Source organism: Mustela erminea, chromosome X (genome assembly GCF_009829155.1).
Source record: "Mustela erminea isolate mMusErm1 chromosome X, mMusErm1.Pri, whole genome shotgun sequence".
In the NCBI taxonomy this organism is placed as follows: Eukaryota; Metazoa; Chordata; class Mammalia; order Carnivora; family Mustelidae; genus Mustela; species Mustela erminea.
The window spans coordinates 71,240,103-71,264,774 of NC_045635.1; positions in this window are offsets into that span (position 1 = coordinate 71,240,103).

The window sequence follows — 24,672 nt, forward strand, 5'->3', positions numbered from 1 at the left end:
GGCTATGTAGTATGTAGGCATCAGTGAGAGAAGGTGATATCTGGGTGGGTCTTCATTTATCCAGGTTACCATCTAATACATAGCTCATTTATGTTACATTTTCTTCACAACTCCAAACTCCATGAGATCTAGTTTTATCTCAGCTATCCATGTCCCTCTCAGGGACACAAGGAGCTTCCTTTAGGCTGTCTGAAGTCTAAATCTGTGCCTAAACTATTTATCATTTATTGCCATATTTGGACATTTGCTACCTTCTGGATTCCACCAGGTAAGGGGGACATCAGTTTACTCTCAATTAGACACCCCTAACCAATATTCTGGGTGAAGACAAGAGTATATGCAAAGGCCCCATGGTAGGCAGTAACATGGGTGTTTGAGAATTGAAAGAAAGCCAAAATAGCTGAAACACCCTGGAAAGTGAGAAGTGGATTGGATTTAAATAAAGTTCTGTACATATATGTTATAGACAATAAAATACCTTGGAGGTTGTAAAAAAAGATTAACTCTTTTTTTGCATTTTAATTATTTTTTATTTTTTTATTAACATATAATGTATTATTAGCCCCAGGGGTACAGGTCTGTGAATTGCCAGGTTTACACACTTCACAGTACTCACCATAACACATACCCTCCCCAATGTCCATAACACCACTACCCTCTCCCTACCGCCCTCCCCCCAGCTACCTTCAGTTTGTTCTGTGAGATTAAGAGTATCTTATGGTTTGTCTCCCTCCCAATCCCATCTTGTTTCATTTATTCTTTTCCAACCCCCAACCCCCCACATTGCCTCTCAACTTCCTCATATCAGGGAGATCATATGATAGTTGTCTTTCTCTGATTGACTTATTTCACTAAGCATAGTACCCCCTAGTTCCATCCACATCGTTGCAAATGGCAAGATCTCATTTCTTTTGATGGCTGCATAGTATTCCATCGTATATATATACCACCCCTTCTTTATCCATTCATCTGTTGATGGACATCTAAGTTCTTTCCATAGTTTGGTTATTGTGGACATTGCTGCTATAAATATTTGGGTGCACATGCCCCTTCAGATCACTACATTGGTATCTTTAGAGTAAATACCCAGTAGTGCAATTGCTGGGTCATAAGGTAGCTCTATTTTCAAGTTTTTGAGAAACCTCCATGCTGTTTTCCAGAGTGGTTGCACCAGCTTGCATTCCCACCAACAGTGTAGGAGGGTTCCCCTTTCTCTGCATCCTTGCCAGCATCTGTCATTTCCTGACTTGCTAATTTTAGCCATCCTGACTGGTGTGAGGTGGTAGTTCATTGTGGTTTTGATTTGTATTTCCCTGATGCCGAGTGATGTGGAGCACCTTTTCATGTGTCTGTTGGCCATCTGGATGTCTTCTTTGCAGAAATGTCTGTTTATGTCCTCTGCCCATTTCTTGATTGGATTATTTGTTCTTTGGGTGTTGAGTTTGATCAGTTCTTTATAGATCTTGGATACTAGTCCTTTATCTGATAGGTCATTTGCAAATATCTTCTCCCATTCTGTCAGTTTTCTTTTGGTTTTGTTAACTGTTTCCTTTGTTGTGCAAAAGCTTTTGATCTTGATGAACTCCCAATAGTTCATTTTTACCCTTGCTTCCCTTGCCTTTGGTGAAGAAGTTGCTGTGGCTGAGGTCAAAGAGGTTGCTGCCTGTGTTCTCCTCAAGGATTTTGATGGATTCCTTTTTCACATTGAGGTCCTTCATCCATTTTGCATCTATTTTCATGTGTGGTGTAAGAAATGGTCCAGTTTCATTCTTCTGCATGTGGCTGTCCAATTTTCCCAACACCATTTGTTGAAGAGACTGTCTTTTTTCCATTGGACTTTCTTTCTTGCTTTGTCAAAGATTAGTTGACCATAGAGTTGAGGGTTAACTCTTATTCCTAAATGCAAAGAAATGTCATAGAATGTTTTGAAGAGTGACATGGTTGGATTTTCAGTATAAAATGATAACTCCAGTTGCTGTATGGATAGCAAATGGTTTAGGGAAGGGGGGATGAGTGAAAACAAGGTTAAGGTTAAGAGGCTATCTTGTCTATTCCAGACAGATATAGTAGTAGCTTTGGGTAGTGTATTAGAAGTAGAACTGATTATACATGAATATATTCATATAAATATAGCAGGTAAATGTAAGAATTTGATGATGGATAGGATATGGAAATTAAGGGGGATGTGTTAAGGATAACACTTACATTGTTTGTTTGCAAAACTCAATAGGAAGCATTTAAATAGTGGAACACTTCCCTTCAGTTGTGTTTGCTTATATGGTAATGGTGGTGGTGGTGGTAGAGAGATTGTTGTTTCAGTTTACACATGTTGAATTTTAGTAAAAATTGAGACCTTGAGTAGGCACATAGAATATGATTCTGGTTTCAGAAAAGGTCTGAACTTTCTAACTAAATATCAATATCATCAACAAGAAAGTAAATCTGATACTGAGTAACCAATGGACCAAAGAAGAAGTCAAAAAGAGAAATTTAAAAAATATCTTGAGACAAATGAAATTGGAAATACAATATACCAAAATTTACTGATGCAGCAAAAGCAGTTCTAAGAGGGAAGTTCATAGTGATAAATGCCTAGCTCAAAGAAAAAGAAAAATCTCAAATAAACAAACTAACTTCATACCTTAAGCAACTAAAAAAGAAAAAAAAATGAAGCTCAAAGTTAGTAGAAGGAAAGACTGAAACAGAAATAAATGAAATAAAACCATAAAGTACAATAGAAAAAATCAATAAAACTTAGAACTAGCTTTTTGAAAATATAGACAAAATAGCCAGACTTTAAGCTGCACTCACCAAGAAAAAGAGAGAGAGAGAGAGAGAGATAAGGCTCAAATAAATAAAATAAAAAATAAAAGAGAAATTATAACTGATACCACAGAAACACAATGGAACATAAAAGATTACCATGAGCAATTATACAATAACAAATTGGACAACCTAGAACAAATCATGAAGTATAAAATTTGAACAGACCACTATCTAGTAAGGTGATTAAGTGAGTAATCAAAAACTTCCCAACAAACAAAACTCTGGGACCACAAACTTCATTGGTGAATTTAAAAAAAAAAAAAACATTCAAAGAAGAATTAATACAAATCCTTCTCAAACTCTTGCAAAAAACAGAAGAAGAAGGGATGCTTCCAAACACATTTTACTTCCAAACACATTTTACTTCCAAACACAAGGCCAGCATTACCTTGATACCAAAACCAGACAAAGAAAGATGAGAGAAAGAAAGAAAGAAAGAAAGAAAGAAGGAAAGAGGAGGGAGGGAGGAAGGAAATGAAAATTTGAAAATTACAGGTAAATACCACTGATGGATATAGATGCAAAAGTCTTGAACAAAATATTCGCAAACTGATTTCAGCAACATCTTTCTACATTTTCTATAATACGTACACCATGATCAACTGGAATTCATTCCAGGGATACAAGGATAGTTCATGTACAAATCAAGAAATCAGGAACAATGAGGCACCTGGGTGGCTCAGTCCTTAAGCATCTGCCTTCAGCTCAGGTCATGATCCCAGGGTGTTGGGATCAAGTCCCATATTGGGCCCCCTGCTTGGCAGGAGGCCTGCTTCTCCCTCTCTCACTCCCTCTGCTTGAGTTCCCTCTCTTGCTGTGTCTCTCTCTGTCAAATAATAAATAAAATCTTTAAAAAAGAAATCAGGAAAAAGACAAAGATGTCAATTATCCCTATTTTCATTCATCATAGTATTGGAAGTCCCAGCAAGAGCAATTAGGCAAGAAAAATAAAGAAAAGACATACACATTAGAAAGAAAGAAGTAAAACTATCACTCTTTGTTGTTGACATGATACTATATACAGAAAACCCTAAATACTCCACTAAAAACTGTTAGAACTAATCAATAAATTTAATAAAGTTGTAAGATACAAAATCAATATATAAATTGTATTGTGCTTATGTACACTAATAACAAACTATCAGAAAAAGAATTTAAGAAAACAATCCCATTTACAATTGCATGAAAAAGAATAAAATACCTAGGAATATTTTTTAAAAGATATAATATTTTTTTCCCTTGAAAGAGCATGAGTGGGTTGGGAAGCAGAGGGAGAGGGACAAGCAGACTCTGTGCTAGGCATAGTACCCAACATGGGGCTCTGTCCCACAATCCTGAAATCATGACCTGAACAAAAATCAAGAGTCAGACTCTTAACCAACTGAGCCACCTAGGAACCCCAACCTAGAAATAATTTTAACAAAGAGGTGAAAGACCTATACTCTGGAAACTATAAAACATTGATGAAAGAAATTGAAGATGACACAATTAAATGTAAGATATTCCATGTTATTTTTCCTTATTTCTTTTTTTAAAGATTTTATTTATTTATTTGACAGAGAGAGACACAGCAAGAGAGGGAACTCAAGCAGAGAGAGTGAGAGAGGGAGAAGCAGGCCTCCTGCCAAGCAGGGGGCATATTATGATTATAATACATTAGAATAATTAATATTATTTATTTTCCATACTACTGAAAACAATCTACTGATTCAATGCATTTCCTATCAAAATTCCAAGGTGTTTTTCATACAACGAGAACTATTTGTATCCTAAAATTTGTATGGGACCACAAAAGACCCCTAATGGCCAAAACAATCTTGAGAAAGAACAAATCTGGAAGCATCATGCTTCCTGATTTCGAATTCTATTACCAACTCATAGTAATGAAAAGAGTATAGTATTGGCATAAAAAGAGACACATAGATCAATAGAATAGAGTAGAGAACTCCAGAATGAACCAAAACAAATATGGTCCTTTAATTTATGCCAAAGGGACCAAGAAGATACAATGGGGAAATGACAGTCTCTTCAGTAAATGGTGTTGGGAAAACAGACACATGCAAAAAAATGAAACTGGATGGCTATTTTCACCATACATTAAAATGAAGTCAAAATGGACTAGACCTGACTGTAAGACCTGAAACCGTGAAACTTCTAGAAGAACACACAGGCAGTAAGCTTGAGATTGGTCTTGACAATGATTTTAGGGCTCTGACTCCAAAAGCAAAATTAAACAAATGGAACTACTTCAAACTAAAAACTTCTGCACAGCAAAGAAAATAATCATCAAAAAGAAAAGGCAACCTACTGAATGGGAAAAAAATATTTGCAAATCATATATATGATAAGGTGTTAATATCCACTATACATAAGGAACTCATGTAGCTCAATAGCAAACAAAACAAAAAACCCAATCCAAATAAAACACGGACAGTGGAACTGAAGACATATTTTTCTAAAGAAGACATAGGTATGAGCAACAGGTACAAGAAATGCACTCAACATCACTAATTATGAGGGAATTGCAAATCAAAACCACAATGAGATATCCTGTAATACCTGTTAGAGTTACTATAATCAATCAATCAATCAAAATAAAGAAAGAACTAGTGTTGATGGGAGTGTAAATTGGAGCCCCTGTGAAAAATGATGTGGGAGGTTTCTCAAGATATTTATAATAGAACTACCATATGATCCAGCCATTCCACTTTTTGGTTATTTATTAAAAGAAAACAAAAATAATAAGTCAACATATATATGCATCCCCATGTTCATTGAAGCATTATTTGCAACAGTCAAGATAGAAGAAACAATTAGTTATTGATATATGAATAGATAAAATTACAGTATATATGAATACACACAATGGAACACTATTCAGCCATAAAAAAGAATGAAATCTTGTTATTTGCTACAACATGGATAGGCCTTGGGGGGCATTATGTTGAGTGAAATAAATTAGAGAAAGAAAAATACTGTATGACCTCACTTATACATGGATTCTAAAAAACCACAATGATGTTCAAAAATACAGAGAACAATTGGTGGTTACCAGAGGTGGGGGATTTGGGTGGGCAAAGTGGGTGAAGGGTTTAAAAGGTGTAAACTTGCAGTTATAAACTAAGTCATGGGGTTGCTGGGTTCTTGTTCTATGGAGTTGAAGAATGACTCTTGCAGACACAAAAGGGTCAAGTGGAGGTTTATTAAGTGAATGTGAGAACAGAAAGGAAATTTGAAAAAAAAGCTCTCTGGAGTGAGAAGAGTCATGAGTGGGTTGCCCCTAAGGGCTTTTACTGTGGGTCTTTCATAGGAAACTGACCAGGGAACTTGATAATTATTTGTGGTCAATTTGTAACTATCATGACGATATCTTATCTATAACATTTGAGACAAACAAGGTGGATTCCTATGTCCCCTTCTGGCTGGTTTTGCCTGCTTCACCATTTTTCCACATCTGGGATTTCTGTGAGCCTGGTCAAGTAGGCCCCCGTGTGAGCCTATTCTGGGGAATCAGGGGCCTCTTAGCTCTCCCTGCCTATACCTTAACCCTTTCCTTACTCAATGGGAATGTAATGTACAGCATGGTGACATGTTAGTTAATGAAAATAAGGTAAATTTGATTTATCTGCTTTTTGGAAGAAGTACATACCTTATGAAGAAGCTATTAATTATATGGTGGTATGGGAACAAAGTCCAAAAAAAATGGCTTTGAATAACCACTATTCTACCACTTACTGAGTGGTCTTAGTTAAAAGGTCCTTAAACATTGTGATTATAATACATTTATACATATTTTAAGTGGGAGTGATTAATATTTGCTTACCTCTGGGTTTTTATGAATATCAAATAAGATAAGGTATATGATTGTGTGAAACATTACTGGGATTTCAGTGCCTACTGACTAAATCTTTTAAATTAAAACCATAGATCCTCCAAGGGTTGCAGAAAGGAAGATGGGTGGGGGGATGGGTGACTGGGTGTTGCACATTAAGGAGGGCATGTGATGTGATGAGCACTGGGTGTTATATGCAACTGATGAATATTACATCATTGAATATTACATCAAAACTAATGAATGTGACATCCAAAACAGCTATATTTAACTGATAGATGACTGTGGCACAGAGAAGTTACATGACTTGTCCAACTAGTTTGTGGTAAAGTTGGGATTTGAATGCTTCTGATTTGCAGTCAAGATCCTATTCAGTTTGCTGCATGGACTCACTTACCATTTAGTTAGCTGAATCCTGATGCACAGGGAATGACTGGCAGTGATATGGTTACTATTGGCATTTCATGGAAGAATTTTCTATGTCAGAAAGAAAGAAGGAGAGAGAGAGAGATGATTATAAAAAGCAATGATTATAAAAATAGATAGGTGGACTAAGTATTTTAAGAGGTCAAGGACAATAGTAAAACTTTGAATGTTGCCAAGCATATGTTTCCTCAAAAATATTTGCCTTCAGTAACTAAGTAACACATTTTTAACACAACTTTCCAGAACCAAATTTGGTTTACTCCCAAATTAGTTACTGGAAGTTAAATACAGAGATGAGGTTTTGTTTTGTTTTAAGATTTTATTTACTCATTTGAGAGAAGAGAGATAGCAAGAGAGAGCACGAGCAGAGGACAGCGAGAAGCAGGCTCCCTGAGAGCAGGGAATCCAATGCGGGGCTCCATCCCAGGAGATCATGACCTGACCCAAAGGCAGATGCTTAACCTACTTCACCCAGGCCCTCCAGAGATGAGGGTTTTTTTCTTGTTGTTTGTTTCCCGCACCTATCATTTTCCTTGAAAATTCTTTTTTAAGCTTAAGATTTCTTGTCTCCTTTGTTGACACTTACAAAAACACCAAAAAAACTTCAGACTAATTTTCTTTAAACCAATGTTATCTGGATTTTTTTTTTACTTTATCTTATATATGGCAATACTGAGATGAGCCTTACCAGAAAAGAGATATCAGAACATCCCGAAAACATCTGAAGACATTAGTTGATGAGGTTCAAAGAAAACTGCTATGTTATGAGTCTTGTCTATTTTGTCCTGAAAGGAAATAGTTACATAGTAATTGATATTATCATATGTTGGGTCCAAAGTAAAGCTAAAGTGACATTTTCCTACAACTTTCTTTCCTGTTCTTTGTAAAAAAAAAAAATACTTTAAATTCTAGGTAGCTTAATTTGTTTTCCTCTCAATAGATTGGCAGTACTTTGTAGTTAAAGGGAACTTGTTTATTTTCCTTGAACAACTCCCTTCCACATGTTCTTTCATTCTATACATACAAGCACACAATGTCAGTACACCATTTAGTAAGCTAATATTTATACAAAATGCTTGAGCTTATTTATACAGTATATCTAATGCAGAATTCTCTGTTTTGAGAATAACAATTGCTAGATGGGTGGGTCAACAAGGACAGAGTCAGTTTGTCTAAAATGTTTTAATGGGCTGGGCAAAAGTTGCTATTTTAGCAAGCAGATCAGTACAGTTTAGAAGAGCTTCTCTGCTCAACTAGAGGAGTGGAATAGCGGGGACTTCGTGGTTTAAGGTCAGTCAAGGAGAGAAAATGATTACACAGTGAAAGTGGAAAGTGGGGAGGGCAAATGTGTAATCAAGAAGGAGCTTTGTGTTAGGGCATATCCATCTATGAACTGGTTTCAAAAGTATGATTTCAGATGAAGTTTTCTAATACCCAGGATACATTATTTTCTTTTTCTAGGTGAAACTCTGTCACTGCATGACTTTCTTACACTGGTAAGAATGCTCTGTCAGGTAAGGCAAAATAAAATAAATTTTGCAGTAATTACTTCAGATGTCAAATACAAGATATGGGTCTTATTTGGAGGTTTTGCTGCACGTGTGTGTGTGTGTGTGTGTGTGTGTGTGTGTGTGAGAGAGAGAGAGAGAGAGAGAGAGAGAGAAGGGGGTGGAGAGAGAGTTGTAGCTACCTTCCCCCCTAAGCAAGTCCAGTCCTTGCATATGCAAATAGACCTGTACTTACTTGACCCTGGGGTAATGAGCTATTGTGAAGGTGCTTTCATGAAAAGGAACAGGGCTTTTCACCTGGGTCTTGGAATGAAATGCCTGGTGCTAAAAGTTGAACACTCTATTTATTTAATTACTTGGACTTAGATTTGGTGGATCATAAATTCATAGTATCTTTATTTTTTTAATTCATAGTATCTTTGACTGTTTTTGTTAAAACTTGATGGCTTTTTTATGTGTTAAAGAAACCCTCTCCTTGCCAGAGATTAACATTATGATTTTACATATATGTCCCTTGGGAGAAAGAGAATATCCTCTGCCCCACTCCCTCTGTATTGCTTCTTCGAGCACAGAAAAGGCTGGCAACAAACCAGCTGTACTACAACAACAGTTCCATTTTTGTTCTCTGGGTAAATTCAGTTAGATTAACAATATTTCAAATTTTGCCCATGGTCTTTGTCCTCATATGTTTGTCCTGGACCATCTAAATATAGGGAAAATTTTTTCTTAAAGATTTTATTTATTTATTTGACAGACAGAGATCACAAGTAGGTAGAGAGGCAGGCAGAGAGAGGGGGGAAGCAGGCTCCCTGCTGAGCAGAGAGCCCAATGCAGGGCTAGATCCCAGCACCCTTAGATTATGACCTGAGCCGAAGGCAGAGGCTTAACCCACTGAGCCACCCAGGCACCCCAGGAAAAATTTTTAGACATAAATGGTTCTAGTGTGATACTACATGTACAAAACTATAAAATCCAGCATTTTCCTCCCATTTTTTAAAAGTTAAGGCTCTGAGGTTCCAGTGTGACATTGAAGGTGCTAATTGAGGAGTGGGAAGTATATTAGGTTAAAACTGGAAATAAACTGGAAATATGGAGCCAAATGACTTTAAATTTGATGTCTAAACTTCTCACAGGAAGATCAGTACATTTTGATTAACCTTAGCAAATATGACACTACTTGACTAAGCTTATGAGAGGGGACCTACTGCCAGGAGTTAATTGGGTGCTTAGGTAGTCAGGGCCAGGGTCCCCAACAAGAAAAAGGAGAGCTGGTACAGCTGGGATGAAACTGCACTAGCAACCTGTTTTACAGCTTAGAGAAGACCATGATAGCATCCTGTCTAGTAGCCTCTGCAAGAGTGACATTTGTAAAACCTCCTGAATAAAACAACCATAAAACATTAGTCACTATCACAAGCTGAGACAGTTAGTATCCATATGTCAGCCCAAAAGACCATAAAAATGTGAACAATAACCTGATGGATAGGCAGGTGCATGATCAAAGCCCTTATTATTGGCACACCATAGCAACAAAGCCACAGTGGGCCCCCTGTGGCTTGGCTCAAGGTAGTTGGCTCAAGATAGTTCTTGGCTCAAGAGAGTTCTGCAAAAGAGCTTATTAAAACCTCTAGATTTGAACACCAAAATGGCAACCCTTCCAGGTCCCCTCCCTCTCTGGGAGCTTTGTACTTTCGTTTAATAAACTGCATTTTGCTGCCTACCACTCTCCAGTCTACGTCTGCATGTTTTCATTCTTTGAAGCAGTGGGACCAGGAGCCGCAAGCACTAATGGGACAACACTGCAACACTGCTAGGTTAACAGATGAGGGTTTTTTTTTTTTTTCCAAAGGCAGAGGCGATGATAATCAAAATGGTTGGCCAAAGGCAGAATAAGACAATGATGTCAGAAAACTACAGGGTGTAGCAGAAAGAACTAAAACCAGGAGGCAGAGGTCTGGGTTCTGCTTTGGACTCTGACCCTGGCTTATTGGAAATGCACATCTAGTTGCTGAACTCTAGGCTTCAAATTCCTTATTGATAAAGTCATATAGTAAGACTAGATAATCACCCTAGTCCCTTTCAGCTCTAACATTTATTATTATCTAAAGCTAGTGAAAATTTTCTCCAGATTACTGTACCTTGAATCTATAAGATGATGCCCCCTTAAAGCACTGTTCTTAGGGTCTCGTAACTCAAAAACAAGTAAAGCATATAAAGGCTGTTTTGTTCTTTGGCATTTAAAAAAATAAATTTCTCGTTACTAAAAATTTACAGTGTAATAACTAAATGCTCAAAGGAGTGAGTCCTTAAACATAGCAAATCAGGTCTTCATATGTCTGAAAGAGCCCATTAGCCTAATACAGAAAGCCCTGTCCTCCAATCAAAGCGCAAAACACTGTGTCTATTAAAATAAAAATATGGAGAATAGAGGTTTTTAGAAGCATTAGTTTTTAAATTTTATTTACTATTTTAATTCCTTATTCAGTACAATTTTACAGCCATCACTCTTGTTAAGGACCTCATCAAATTATGTATGTGTTACTCCACCAGTCTTATAGCAAATTCCCCTTATTCTAAGTCTCTCTTCTTTTCTCTTTGGCTTGCATAACATTGCCAAACAAATCTTCCCAAGGCTTGGTTTGCATAATTCGATCCAGCCTTGGTCAAGGAAATTTTTTAAATTTTTTTATTTCTTCTCAGAATGACAGTATTCATTGTTTTTGCACCACACTCAGTGCTCCATGCAATCCGTGCCCTCTATAATACCCACCACCTGGTTCCCCCAACCTCCCACCCCCCGCCCCTTCAAAACCCTCAGATTGATTTTCAGAGTCCATAGTCTCTCATGGTTCACCTCCCCTTCCAAGTTCCCTCAACTCCCTTCATCTCTCCCTCTCCCCTTGTCTTCCATGCTATTTGTTATGCTCCACAAATAAGTGAAACCATATGATAATTGACTCTCTCTGCTTGACTGATTTCACTCAGCATAATCCCTTCCAGTCCTGTCCATGTTGCTACAAAAGTTGGGTATTCATCCTTTCTGATGGAGGCATAATACTCCATAGTGTATATGGACCACATCTTCCTTATCCATTCATCCGTTGAAGGGCATCTTGGTTCTTTCCACAGTTTGGTGACAATGGTCATTGCTGCTATAAACATTATGGTACAGATGGAACTTCTTTTCACTACATCTGTATCTTTGGGGTAAATACCCAGGAGTGCAATTGCAGGGTCATAGGGAAGCTCTATTTTTAATTTCTTGAGGAATCTCCATACTGTTTTCCAAAGTGGCTGCACCAACTTGCTTTCCCACCAACAGTGTAAGAGGGTTCCCCTTTCTCCACATCCTCTCCAACACATGTTGTTTCCTGTTTTGTTAATTTTGGCCATTCTAACTGGTGTAAGGTGGTATCTCAATGTGGTTTTAATTTGAATCTCCCTGATGGCTAGTGATGATGAACATTTTTTCATGTGTCTGATAGCCATTTGTATGTCTCCATTGGAGAAGTGTCTGTTCATATCTTCTGCCTATTTTTTGATATGATTGTCTGATTTGTGTGTGTTAAGTTTGAAGAGTTCTTTATAGATCCTGGATATCAACCTTTTGTCTGTACTGTCATTTGCAAATATCTTCTCCCATTCTGTGGGTTGCCTCTTTGTTTTGTTGACTCTTTCCTTTGCTGTGCAGAAGCTTTTGATTTTGATGAAGTCCCAAACGTTCATTTTTTATTTTGCTTCCTTTGCCTTTGGAGACATATCTTGAAAGAAGTTGCTGTGGTTGATATCAAAGAGGTTACTCCCTATGCTTTCCTCTTGGATTGGAAGAATAAACATTGTTAAAATGTCTATACTGCCTAGAGCAATCTATACTTTTAATGCTATTCTGATAAAAATTTCACCAGTATTTTTCAAAGAGCCAGAGCAAATAATCCTAAAATTTGTATGGAATCAGAAGAGACCCCGAATCGCTAAGGAAATGTTTGAAGACAAAAATAAAACTGGGGGCATCACATTACCTGATTTCAAGCTTTACTACAAAGCTGTGATCACCAAGACAGCATGGTACTGGCATAAAAACAGACACATAGACCAGTGGAACAGAGTAGAGAGTCCAAATATGGACCCTCTACTCTATGGGCAAATAATCTTCGACAAAACAGGAAAAAATATACGGTGGAAATAAAGACAGTCTCTTCAATAAATGGTGCTGGGAAAACTGGACAGCTATATGTAGAAGAATGAAACTCGACCATTCTCTTACACCGTACACAAAGATAAACTCAAAATGGTCAAGGAAATTTAATGGCTGACCTGAATTAAATCAAAACGCCTCAGCTTGAAAAACAAGACCTTTCATTAATATGTTACCTTTTTTGCTCCTCAACATCATCAGTTTCCTCCCTAAAAAAAAATCCCTCTGCTATAGACAGATATGCTTCATTAATTCTCTGACCAGATTTCATTTACTCTTATCTCCATGTATTTCTTAGCAGAGTCTGTGCTACATTTTTGGAATATTTTCTCGGCTAATCTATTGGCATCACATCCTTCAAAACCTAACTTTTGATTTTTTTACCTTACAATTCACACCCTGGTTACAACACTGATTTCTGTTAGCAGGTATTCTAGCTATACATTTGGTAAATTTTCTTAAATAACTTAAATAGTTTTTTCTTAAATATTGCATATTCACTGAAGAAACTGGAGAAAATGCAGATGTACAAGAGAACAAATTGTGAGACTACCTCGTGCTCTAGAATAGAAATTCTTGAACTATATTGTGCAGAAGAATCACCTGAGCTCCTTGTTAAAACCTGAGAGTTCCAGGTGTCACCTCAATATTTATTCAATAAGTTTATGATGGCACCTGAGAATCTGAACTTTTCAAGTGCCTAGGTGATTCCAGTACAAGTAATCTCCAGACCACAATTAAGAAACATGTCTTGAGTAGGTCAGATTCTCTATATTTCTTCAGAGAACCTACCCTTGTTTCAAGGCCCATGAAAGAAAAAGCCGTGTCTGTCTTGCTCATGATTCTATTGCACAGGGCTTGGCAGTACTGAGTGTTTGGTAAATATTTCTTGAAGGAATGGATGAATTGTTTTTCTATTTAGTTTATTTACTTATGTTTTTTTCCCAAATAACAACTCATGCTTGTGGCCATAAATGAAAAAATAGGGTGCAAAGATATAAAAAAGCAAAACATACTCTCTGCTTCACAACCTCCAATTCCTTCATGTTTCTGAAGTAATCAGTGAAAGCCTGGTTTGAATCCTAGCCCACATTATCTTTACTATGTGAATTTGTTAAATTATGGAATAATAGGAAGGTGCCTGTGTGGCTCAGTCAGTTAGGCAGCTACCTTCAACTCAGGTCAAAATCTCAGGGTCCTGGGATCGAGCCCTGGGTCGGGTTCCCTGCCTAGCAGGGTGTCTGCTTTTCCCTCTGGCTCTCTCCCCTGCTCATGCTCACTCTCTATCTCTCTCTCAGATGAATAGATAGATTTTTTTTAAAGTATAGAGTAAAGAAATTATTACCAGAAATAGAAACTATTTCTATTATCATATATTTACTTGGATCCTAGAGTGTGAGAGCTGGTAGGGAATTCAAGGAACCTAAGTTTGACACCCTTGTTGATTTTAGTTTTTATTTTAATTCCAGTTAGTTAATGTACAGTGACATATTAATTTCATGTAGAAAATACAGTGATTCAGCCCTTCCTTATATCACCCACTGCTCATCACAACAAGTGCACTCCTTAATTACCATCACCTATTTAACCCTTCTCCCAGCCCCCTAACCCCTGGTGATCATGAGTTTGTTCTCTATAACTAAGAAACTGTTTGGAGGTGCCTGGACCATGCAGTTGGTTAGGCATCCAATTCTTGCTTTCAGCTCAGCTTGTGATCTCAAGGTCGTGAGATGGAGCCCTGAGTTGAGCTCTGCACTCACTGTGAAGTGTGCTTGGGTGTCTCTCTCCCCCTCTCTCTGGAATTTCCCTCATGCTCTCTCTCTCTTTCTCAAATATTTCTCAGATAAATAAATAAATCTTTTAAAAAATAAAATTTATTTTTGTTGTTGTTTTTTGTTTCATTTGTTTGTTTGTTTGTTTTAAAACTTCTGTTTAAATTCCAGCTAGTTAACATTAGTGTAATATTGGTTTCAGGAATAGAATGTAGTGATCCATCGCTTACATACAACACCAGTGCTCATGACAACAACAAATCACCATTTAACCTATGTCCTCATCCACCTCCTCTCCAGCAACTCTCAGTTAGTTCTCTGTAGTCAAGAGTCTGTTTTATGACTTGCATCTTTCCCCTTTCATGTTCACCTGTTTGGCTTCTTAAATTCCACATATGAATGAAACCATATGGTATTTGTAAGAGACCATTTCTTGATTTGTCTTTTTCTTTTCCCCCTTTGCTCATTTGTATTGTCTCTTAAATTCCACATGTAAGTGAAATCATATGGTACTTCCCTTTCTCTGGCTTACTTATTTGCTCAACATAATACTCTCTAGATGTACCCACATCACTGAAAATGGCAAGATTTTGCTCTTTTTTATGGCTGAATAATATTCCTGTATGTGTATATGTATGTGTGTATATATACGTATATATATATATATATATATATATATATATATATATATATATCACACTTCTTTATGCATTCATCAATTCATAGACACATGGGCTGCTTTCATATCCTGGCTATTATAAATAATCCTGCTATAAACATAGGGATGCCAGTATCCCTTTCAAGTAATGTTCTTGTATTCTTGGGTATATACCCAGTAGTGTGATTGTTGGATCACAGGGAAGTTCTATTTTTGATTATTTGATCAACTATCATATTGCTTTCTAGAGTGGCTGCACCAGCTTACACTCCCACTAACAGTGAAAGAGGTCTCCCCTTTCTCCACTTCCTCACCAATACCTGTTGTTTTTTATGTTGTTGATTTGAGCCATTCTGACAGGTATGAATATCTCACTATAGTTTTAAATTCCATTTCTCTGATGGTAAGTGGCAATGAACATATTTCATGGGTTTGTTGGCCATCTGGATGTCTTCTTCAGAAAAATGTTCATTTTTTGGGTGATGAGTTTTATACATCCTTTATATGTTTTGAATATTACCCCTTTATCAGATATGTCATTTGCAAATATCTTCTCCCATTTTGTAGGTTGCATTTTTGTTTTGTTGGTTGTTTCATCCACTGTGCAGAAGCTTTTTATTTTAATATAGCCAAAGTAATTTATTTTTGCTTTTGTTTCTCTTGCCTCGGAGACAAACTAGATAAAAATTGTTATTGCCAATGAAAACGACGCTACTGCCTGTGTTCTCTTCTAGGATATTTATAGTTTCTGTTGTCACATTTAGGTCTTTGATCCATCTTGAATTTGTTGTGTCTGGTGCAAGAAAGTGGTCCAGTTTCTTTTCTTGTTTCTTCTCCTTCTCCTCCTCCTCCTCCTCCTCCTTCCTTCCTTTTTTTTTTTTTTTTTTGCATGTTACTGCCCAGTTTTTCCAACATCATATGTTGAAGAGACAGACCTTTTCTCATTGGATATTCATTCCTGCTTTGCCAAATATTAATTGACCATGTATTTTTGTGTCCATTTTTGTGTTTTCTATTCTGTTCCATTGATCTATGTGTTTGTTTTTGTGCCAGTGCCATACTGTCTTTATGTCTTTAGCTTTGTAATAGAGCTTGAAATACAGAATCATGATGCCTCCACTTTTCTTTTTCTCTTTGAAAATTGTTTCATCTATTTGTGGTCTTTGGTGGTTCCATACAAAGTTTAGGATTGTTTGTTCTAGCTCTGAAAAATGCTGGTGTTATTTTGATAGGGATGGCATTAAATATGTAGATTGCTTTGGGTGGCATAGACATTTTAACAATGTTTATTCCTCCAATCCATGAGCATGAAATGTGTTTCCATTTTTTTGTGTGTCCTCTTCAATTTCATTCATGAGTGTTCTATAGTTTTTCAGAGCACAGATCTTCTACCTCTTTTGTTAGGTTTATTGCTGGGTATCTTATTGATTTTGGTAGAATTGCAAATTTGATCATGTCCTTGATTTCTTTTTCTCTTGTTTCATTATTTGTGTACGGAGATCTGACAGATTTCTGTAAGTTGACTTTATATCCTGCCACTTTGCTGAATTCATTTATCAGTTCTAACAATTCTTTGGTGGTCTTTTGAGTTTTCTACAAAGAGTACCATGTCATCTGCAAATAGTGAAATTTTAACTTCTTCCTTAACAGTATGTATGCCTTTTATTTCCTTTCTTTGTTTGATTGCTGAGGCTATGACTTCCAGCAGTATGTTAAATAGTATGGGTAAGAGTGGACATCCTTGTCATGTTACTGATCATAGGGGAAGGGCTCTCAGTATTCCCCATTGAGGATGGTATTAACTGTGGGTCTTTCATATATGACCTTTATGTTGTTGAAGTATGTTCCTTCTATCCTTACCTTGTTGAAGGCCTTTATCAAGAGTGGATGCTGTATTTTGTCAAATGCTTTTTCTACTTCTATTAATGGGATCTTATGGTTCTTATCCTTTCTTTTATTAATGTGGTGTACTACATCGATTGATTTGCAAATGTCGAATGAGCCTTGAATCCCAGGAATAAATGAATATGATAAATAAATTTTTAATGTACTATGGAATTCAGTTTGCTACTATCCTGTTGAGAATTTTTGCATCCTTATTCATCAGAAATATTGGTCTGTAATTTTCCTTTTAAGTTGGGTCTTTGGTTTGGAAACAACGTGATACTAGCCTCATATAATGAGTTTAAAGTTTTCTTCAATTTCTATTTTTGGATCAGTTTGAGAGAATAGGTATTAACTCTTCTTTAAATGTCTGGAAGAATTCCCCTGGGAAACCATATGGCCCCGGACTTTTGCTTTTTGGGAGATCTTGATTATTGACTCAGTTTCTTTTCTGGATATGTGTCTGTTCAAATGTTCTGTCTCTCTCTGTTTCAGTTTCGGTAGTTTGTATGTTTCTAGGAATTTATTAATTTCTTCCAGTTTGGCCAATTTGTTGGCATATAATTTTTCATAATATTGACTTAAAATTGTTTTTATTTCTGTGACATTGGTTGTATTATCTCCTCTTTTTATTCATGAATTAAACTATTTGGGTCTTTTTTTTTTCTTTTTGATAAGACTGCCTAAAGGCTTATCAATTTTAGTAATACTTTCAAAAAACCTGGTCTTAGCTTTGTTGATCTGTTCTAATGCTTGTTTGTTTGTTTCTGTATCACTTATTTATGTTCTAATATTTATCAATCCCTTCTGCTGGCTTTATGCTTTATTTGTTTTTCCTTCTCTAACTCCTTTAAGTGTTAATTTAGGTTGTGTATCTAAGACTTTTTCTGCTTCTTAAAGTAAGGCCTGTATTGTTATATACTTCCCTCTTAAGACTGCCTTTGCTGTATCCCAAAGGTTTTGGACTACCATATTTTCATTTTTATTTGCTTCTGTGTGTTTTTTAAATTTCTTCTTTAATTTCTTGGTTAATATATTCATTCTTTAGCAGGATGTTCTTTAATGTCCATGTATTTAGTAGTCTTTCTAAATTTTTTCTTGTGGTTGACTTTAAGTTTCATTTCACAGTGGTCTGAAAATATACATGGTTAGATCTCAATATTTTCTACTGGTTGAGACCTGATTTGTGACCCAGTATGTGATCTATTCTGGAGAATGTTTCCTATGCACCTGAAAAGAATGTGTATTCTGCTGCTTTAGGATGAAATGTTCTGAACATATATGTTAAATTCATCTGGTTGAGTGTGTCATTCAATGCCATTGTTTCCTTGTTGATTTTCTGATCAGGTGATCGGTCCATTGCTGTAAGTGGAGTGTTAACATCCCCTACTCTAATTGTATTATTATCAATTAACGTTTTTGTGTTTGTTATTTACTGATTTATATATTTGGGTGTTCCCAAGTTGAGGGCATAAATGTTTACAATTGTTAGATCTTATACATGGATAACTCCTCAATTATGATATAATTATGAGCCCCTCTTCATCTCTTGTTACAACCTTTGGTTTAAAATATAGTTTGTCTAATATAAGTGTGGCTATTGTGGCTTTCTTTTGGCATCGATTAGAATGATAGATGCTTCTCCATCCCTTAACTTTCAATCTGTAGATGTCTTTAGGTCTAAAATGAATCTCTTATAGAATTTTGGTGGTTTTTTAAATCCATTCTGATACCACACATCTTTTGATTAGAGCATTTAGTCCACTTACATTCAGAGTGATTTTTGAAAGGTATGAATTTATTACCATTTTGTTATCAGTAAAATTGGTCATCCTGGTGATGTTCTCTATTCCTTCCTAGTCTTTGTTCCTTTTGATCCTCTATTTACACACTCAAAGAGTTCCCCTAGTGTTTTCTACAGAACTGGTACAGTGTTCACAAACTCTTTTAGTTTTTGTTCTCTGGGTAACTCTTTGTCTCACCTTCTATTCTTTTTTATTAATTTATTTTTTTAAGATTTATTTATTTATTGAGAAAGGGAAAGAAAGAGGGAAAATGGGAAAGGAGTAAGGGGAAAAGTAGAGAGTCTTCAGCAGCAGACTCACTACTGAGTGCAGAGCCTGCCTGACACAGGGATCCATCTCACACCCCTGAGATTACAAGCTGAGCCAAAAGCAAACGTTGGACACTTAACTGACTGTGCCACCCGGGCACTACATCTTCTTTCTCTTCATGATCCATTACTTCCGTTTCCCTCTTCTTTTCAGCTTCATTATTTTATCTAACTTTATATTCTGTATTGTTGAATCATTTCTGTTTCATCCATCCTAACTCTTATGGCAGGCATTTGGGTTTGCTTGTTGGTTATAGCATTTTTAATTTCAGCTTGACTAGCTTTTAGCTCTTTTACCTCTGTAGTGAGGAATTCTCTGGTGTCTTCTATGTTTGTTTGTTTGTTTAAGCCCAGTTAGTATCATTATAATTGTTATTTTAAATTTTATTTCAGACATCTTAATTATATCTGTATTGTTTAAATCCCTGGCTCAGATTTCTTCCTGTTCTTTCTTTTGGAGTGAACTTGGAAGTTAAGAAAAGCAAAATAAAATAAAATAAAAATTTAAAAACTAAAGGAAACTAGGTATGTTTTTGTCTGCTTTTCAAGAGAACCTTGACATAAAAAAAAGAGTAAAGAATTTAAAATTAGGGAGAAGGAGTCAAGATGGCTTAGAAGTAGCAGGTTGAGATGACATCAGGTAGCAGGACATTAGCTAGATAGCTTATCAAACCATTCCAAACACCTACAAATCCAACAGAATATCGAAGAGAAGAAGAGCAACAATTCTAGAAACAGAAAGTTGATCACTTTCTGAAAGGTAAGACTGACAGAGAAGTGAATCCAAAGTGATGGGAAGATAGACCACTGGGGGAAGGAGCAAGGGAGCACAAAATCAGAACTTGTAAAAGTCTGCTCCACTGAGGGACATCACTCCAGAGGCTAAACAGGGGTGAAGACCACCCAGGGACAGCATGGTCTCAGGTCTCACGGGGTCACAGAAGGATCTGGGGTGTCTGAGTGTCACAGAGCTAGCAGGTATTAGAATGGGGAAGCCAGCTACAGAGAAAAAGCTGAGGAGTGAGCTCTCAAATTGGGGTTACCTTATTGTGATCCATGGCATAGGCCACTGCTCTGTGAGTAGGGATCCTACAAGATCCAGGGGGATGCCCCCTGGAAGAGCTCAGGGATCTGCAGGGTTTGGAGACTCCAGAAGGTGCTGTGTGCCAGAGACTGAGATGGTGAGCTCAGAGCGCAGCTGCTGACTAGGCAGATGGGAGTGATTGAGCGCTTTCTCTGAGAGCACACCGAGGAGTGGGGCCCCGGGCTCTTGGCTCTTCCGGGCTGGAGATTGGGAGGCTGCCACTTTGATTCCGGTCCTCCAGAACTCTAACAGAAAGTGTTCAGGGGACAAAAGCTCCCAAAACAAACCCAAGCAGATTACTTAGCCTGGCCCCTGGTAAGGGCAGTGTAATTCCGCATGGGACAAAGACTCTTGAGAATCACTACAACAGTCCCCTCCCCCAGAAGATCAACAAGAAATCCAGCCAAGACCAAATTCACTTACCAAGGAGAACAGCAGAATTCCGGATGAGGAGAAAGCAAAGCATGGAATTCATGGCTTTCTCCACATGATATTTTAGTCTTGCAAAGTTAATAATTTTTTTCTTCTCCTAAATTTTTTGAACTTTAACCCTTTCCTCTTTTAACATTTTTTAACTAGTTTACTTTAACAATACCTTTTAAACAAATCTTATTTGAACTGTCATTGTTGTAGTCACATTTATCCTTCATTGTATCTAACTTTGTTTTGGGATACACACGGGATCTTTTTTCTTCTAAAAAAAAATTGGGATACAGCTTCTTCTAATAGATCAAAGTATACCCTAAATCTAGCACAGGGCTTTGTTCTTGTCTCCAGCCTGAGCAAATTATCTCCACTTTCTTTTTCTTTATTTTCCCAACCAACTTATCAACTCCTATTTTAGAATTTACAAAAAAATTTTTTTTCATCATTATAGTCATATTCCATCCCTTCATCGTGTTTACCCTAATATATGCTTTTAATTCTTTAAATTTTTGGGAAGTAGTTTCTTCTAGGAGACCAAAATACACTCAAAATTAACTGGGTGAACCTGTTCTATTCACCAGTCTATTATATATATTTTCTTTTTTATATTTTTCTTTATTTTTTCTCCTTTTAATTTTTTTTGCCTGAACTTCTTTTTATCTCATTTCTTCCCCCACAATTTGAGGTCTCTTCTGATTTGGTTAAAGCATATTTTTCCTGGGGTCTTTGCCACCCTTTTAGTATTTTACTTGCTCCTTCATATACTCTTATCTGGACAAAATGAAAAGGTGGAAAAATTCACCACAAAAAAAAAAAAAAAAGAACAAGAGGCAGTACTGAAGGCTAGGGACCTAATCAATATAGACATTGGTAATATGTCAGACCTAGAGTTCAGAATGACGATTCTCAAGGTTCTAGCCGGGCTCGAAAAAAGCATGGATGATATTAGAGAAACCCTCTTGGGAGATATAAAAGCTCTTTCTGGAGAAATAAAAGAACTAAAATCTAACCAAGTTGAAATCAAAAAAGCTATTAATGAGGTGAAATAAAAAATGGAGGCTCTCACTGCTAGGAGAAATGAGGCAGAAGAAAGAATTAGTGATATAGAAGACCAAATGACAGAGAAAAAAGAAGCTGAGCAAAAGAGAGACAAACAACTAGGGGACCATGGGGGAGAATTCGAGAGATAAGTGATACCATAAGACGAAACAACATTAGAATAATTGGGATTCCAGAAGAAGAAGAAAGAGAGAGGGGAGCAGAAGGTATATTGGAAAGAATTATTTGAGAGAATTTCCCTAATATGGCAAAGGGAACAAGCATCAAAATCCAGGAGGTGCAGAGAACCCCCATCAAAATCAACAAGAACAGGTCCATACCCCGTCACCTAATAGTAAAATTTACAAGTCTTAGTGACAAAGACAAAATCCTGAAAGCAGCCTGGGAACAGAAATCTGTAACATACAATGGTAAAAATATTAGATTGGCAGCAGACTTATCCACAGAGACCTGGCAGGCCAGAAAGAGCAGAGCACTAAACGAGAAAAACATGCAGCCAAGAATACTATATCCAGCTAGGTTATCATTGAAAACAGAAGGAGAGATAAAAAGCTTCTAGGACAAACAAAAACTGAAAGAATTTTTTGATATGTTTGCCTGTTTCGTGTGTGTTGAGTTTGAGGAGTTCATTATAGATCCTGGAAATCAAACTTTTGTCTGTACTGTCATTTGCAAATATCTTCTCCCATTCCGTGGGTTGCCTCTTTGTTTTCTTGACTGTTTCCTTTGCTGTGCAGAAGCTTTTGATTGTGATGAAGTCCCAAAAGTTTATTTTCGCTTTTGTTTCCTTTGCCTATGGAGACATATCTTGAAAGAAGTTGCTGTGTCTGATATGGAAGAGATTACTGCCTATGTTCTCCTCTAGGATTCTGATGGATTCCTGTCTCACGTTGAGGTCTTTTATCCATTTTGAGTTTATCTTTGTGTACGGTGTAAGAGAATGGTCGAGTTTCATTCTTCTACATATAGCTGTCCAGTTTTCCCAGCACCATTTATTGAAGAGACTGTCTTTTTACCACTGTATATTTTTTCCTGTTTTGTCGAAGATTAATTGACCAAAGAGTTGAGGGTCCATACCTGGGCTCTCTACTCTGTTCCAATGGTCTATGTGTCTGTTTTTATGCCAGTACCATGCTGTCTTGGTGATCACAGCTTTGTAATAAAGCTTGAAATCAGGTAATGTGATACCCCCAGCTTTATTTTTGTTTTTAAACATTTCCTTAGTGATTCGGGGTCTCTTCTGATTCCATACAAATTTTAGGATTATTTGCTCTAGCTCTTTGAAGAATACCGGTGGAATTTTGATCAGAATGGCATTAAAAGTATAGATTGCTCTAGGCAGTATAGACATTTTAACAATGTTTATTCTTCCAATCCAAGAACATGGAATGGTCTTCCATCTTTTTGTGTCTTCTTCAATTTCTTTCATGAGCGTTCTGTAGTTCCTCGAGGACAGATCCTTTACCTCTTTGGTTAGGTTTATTCCCAGGTATCTTATGGTTCTTGGTGCTATAGTAAATGGAATTGATTCTCTAATTTCCTTTTCTGTATTTTCATAGTTAGTGTATAAGAAAGCCACTGATTTCTGCACATTGACTTTGTATCCTGCCATGTTGCTGAATTGCTGTATGAGTTCTAGTAGTTTGGGGGTGGACTCTTTTGGGTTTTCCATATAAAGAATCATGTCATCTGCGAAGAGAGAGAGTTTGACTTCTTCATTACCAATTTGGATACCTTTTATTTCTCTTTGTTGTCTGATTTCTGTTGCTGGGAAGAAGATATGAACAGACACTTCTCCAATCAAGACATACAAATGGATATCAGACACATGAAAAAATGTTCATCATCATTAGCCCTCAGGGAGATTCAAATTAAAACCACATTGAGATATAACCTTACACCAGTTAGAATGGCCAAAATTAACAAAACAGGAAACAACATATGTTGGAGAGGATTTGGAGAAAGGGGAACCCTCTTACACTGTTGGTGGGAATGCAAGTTGGTGAAGCCTCTTTGGAGGACAGTGTGGAGATTCCTCAAGAAATTAAAAATAGAACTTCCCTATGACCCTGCAATTGCACTCCTGGGTATTTACCCCAAAGATACAGATGTCATGAAAAGAAGGGCCATCTGTACCCCAATGTTTATAGCAGCAATGGCCACGGTCGCCAAACTATGGAAAGACCAAGATGCCCTTCACTGGACGAATGGATAAGGAAGATGTGGTCCATATACACTATTGAGTATTATGCCTCCATCAGAAAGGATGAATACCCAACTTTTGTAGCAACATGGACGGGACTGGAAGAGATTATGCTGAGTGAACTAAGTCAAGCAGAGAGAGTCAATTATCATATGGTTTCACTTATTTGTGGAGCATAACAAATATCATGGAGGACAAGCGATGTTAGAAAGGAAAAGGGAGTTGGGGGAAATTGGAAGGGGAGGTGAATCATTAGAGACTATGGACTCTGAAAAACAATCTGAGGGGTTTGAAGTGGTGGGGGTGTGGGAGGTTGGGGTACCAGGTGGTGGGTATCATAGAGGGCACGGATTGCATGGAGCACTGGGTGTGGTGAAAAATAATGAATACTGTTTTTCTGAAAATAAATAAATTGAAAAAAAAAACAAAAGAATTTGTAAACACCAAACCAGCTCTACAGAAATATTGAAAGGAGTCCTCTAAGCAAAGAGAAAGCCTAAAATTAGTAGATCAGAAAGAAACAGAGACAATATACAGTAACAGTCACCTTACACGCAATACAATGGCACTAAATTCATATCTTTCAATAGTTACCCTGAATATTAATGGGCTAAATGCCCCTGTCAAAAGACACAGGGTATCAGAATGGATAAAAAAACAAACCCATGTATATGTTGCCTACAAGA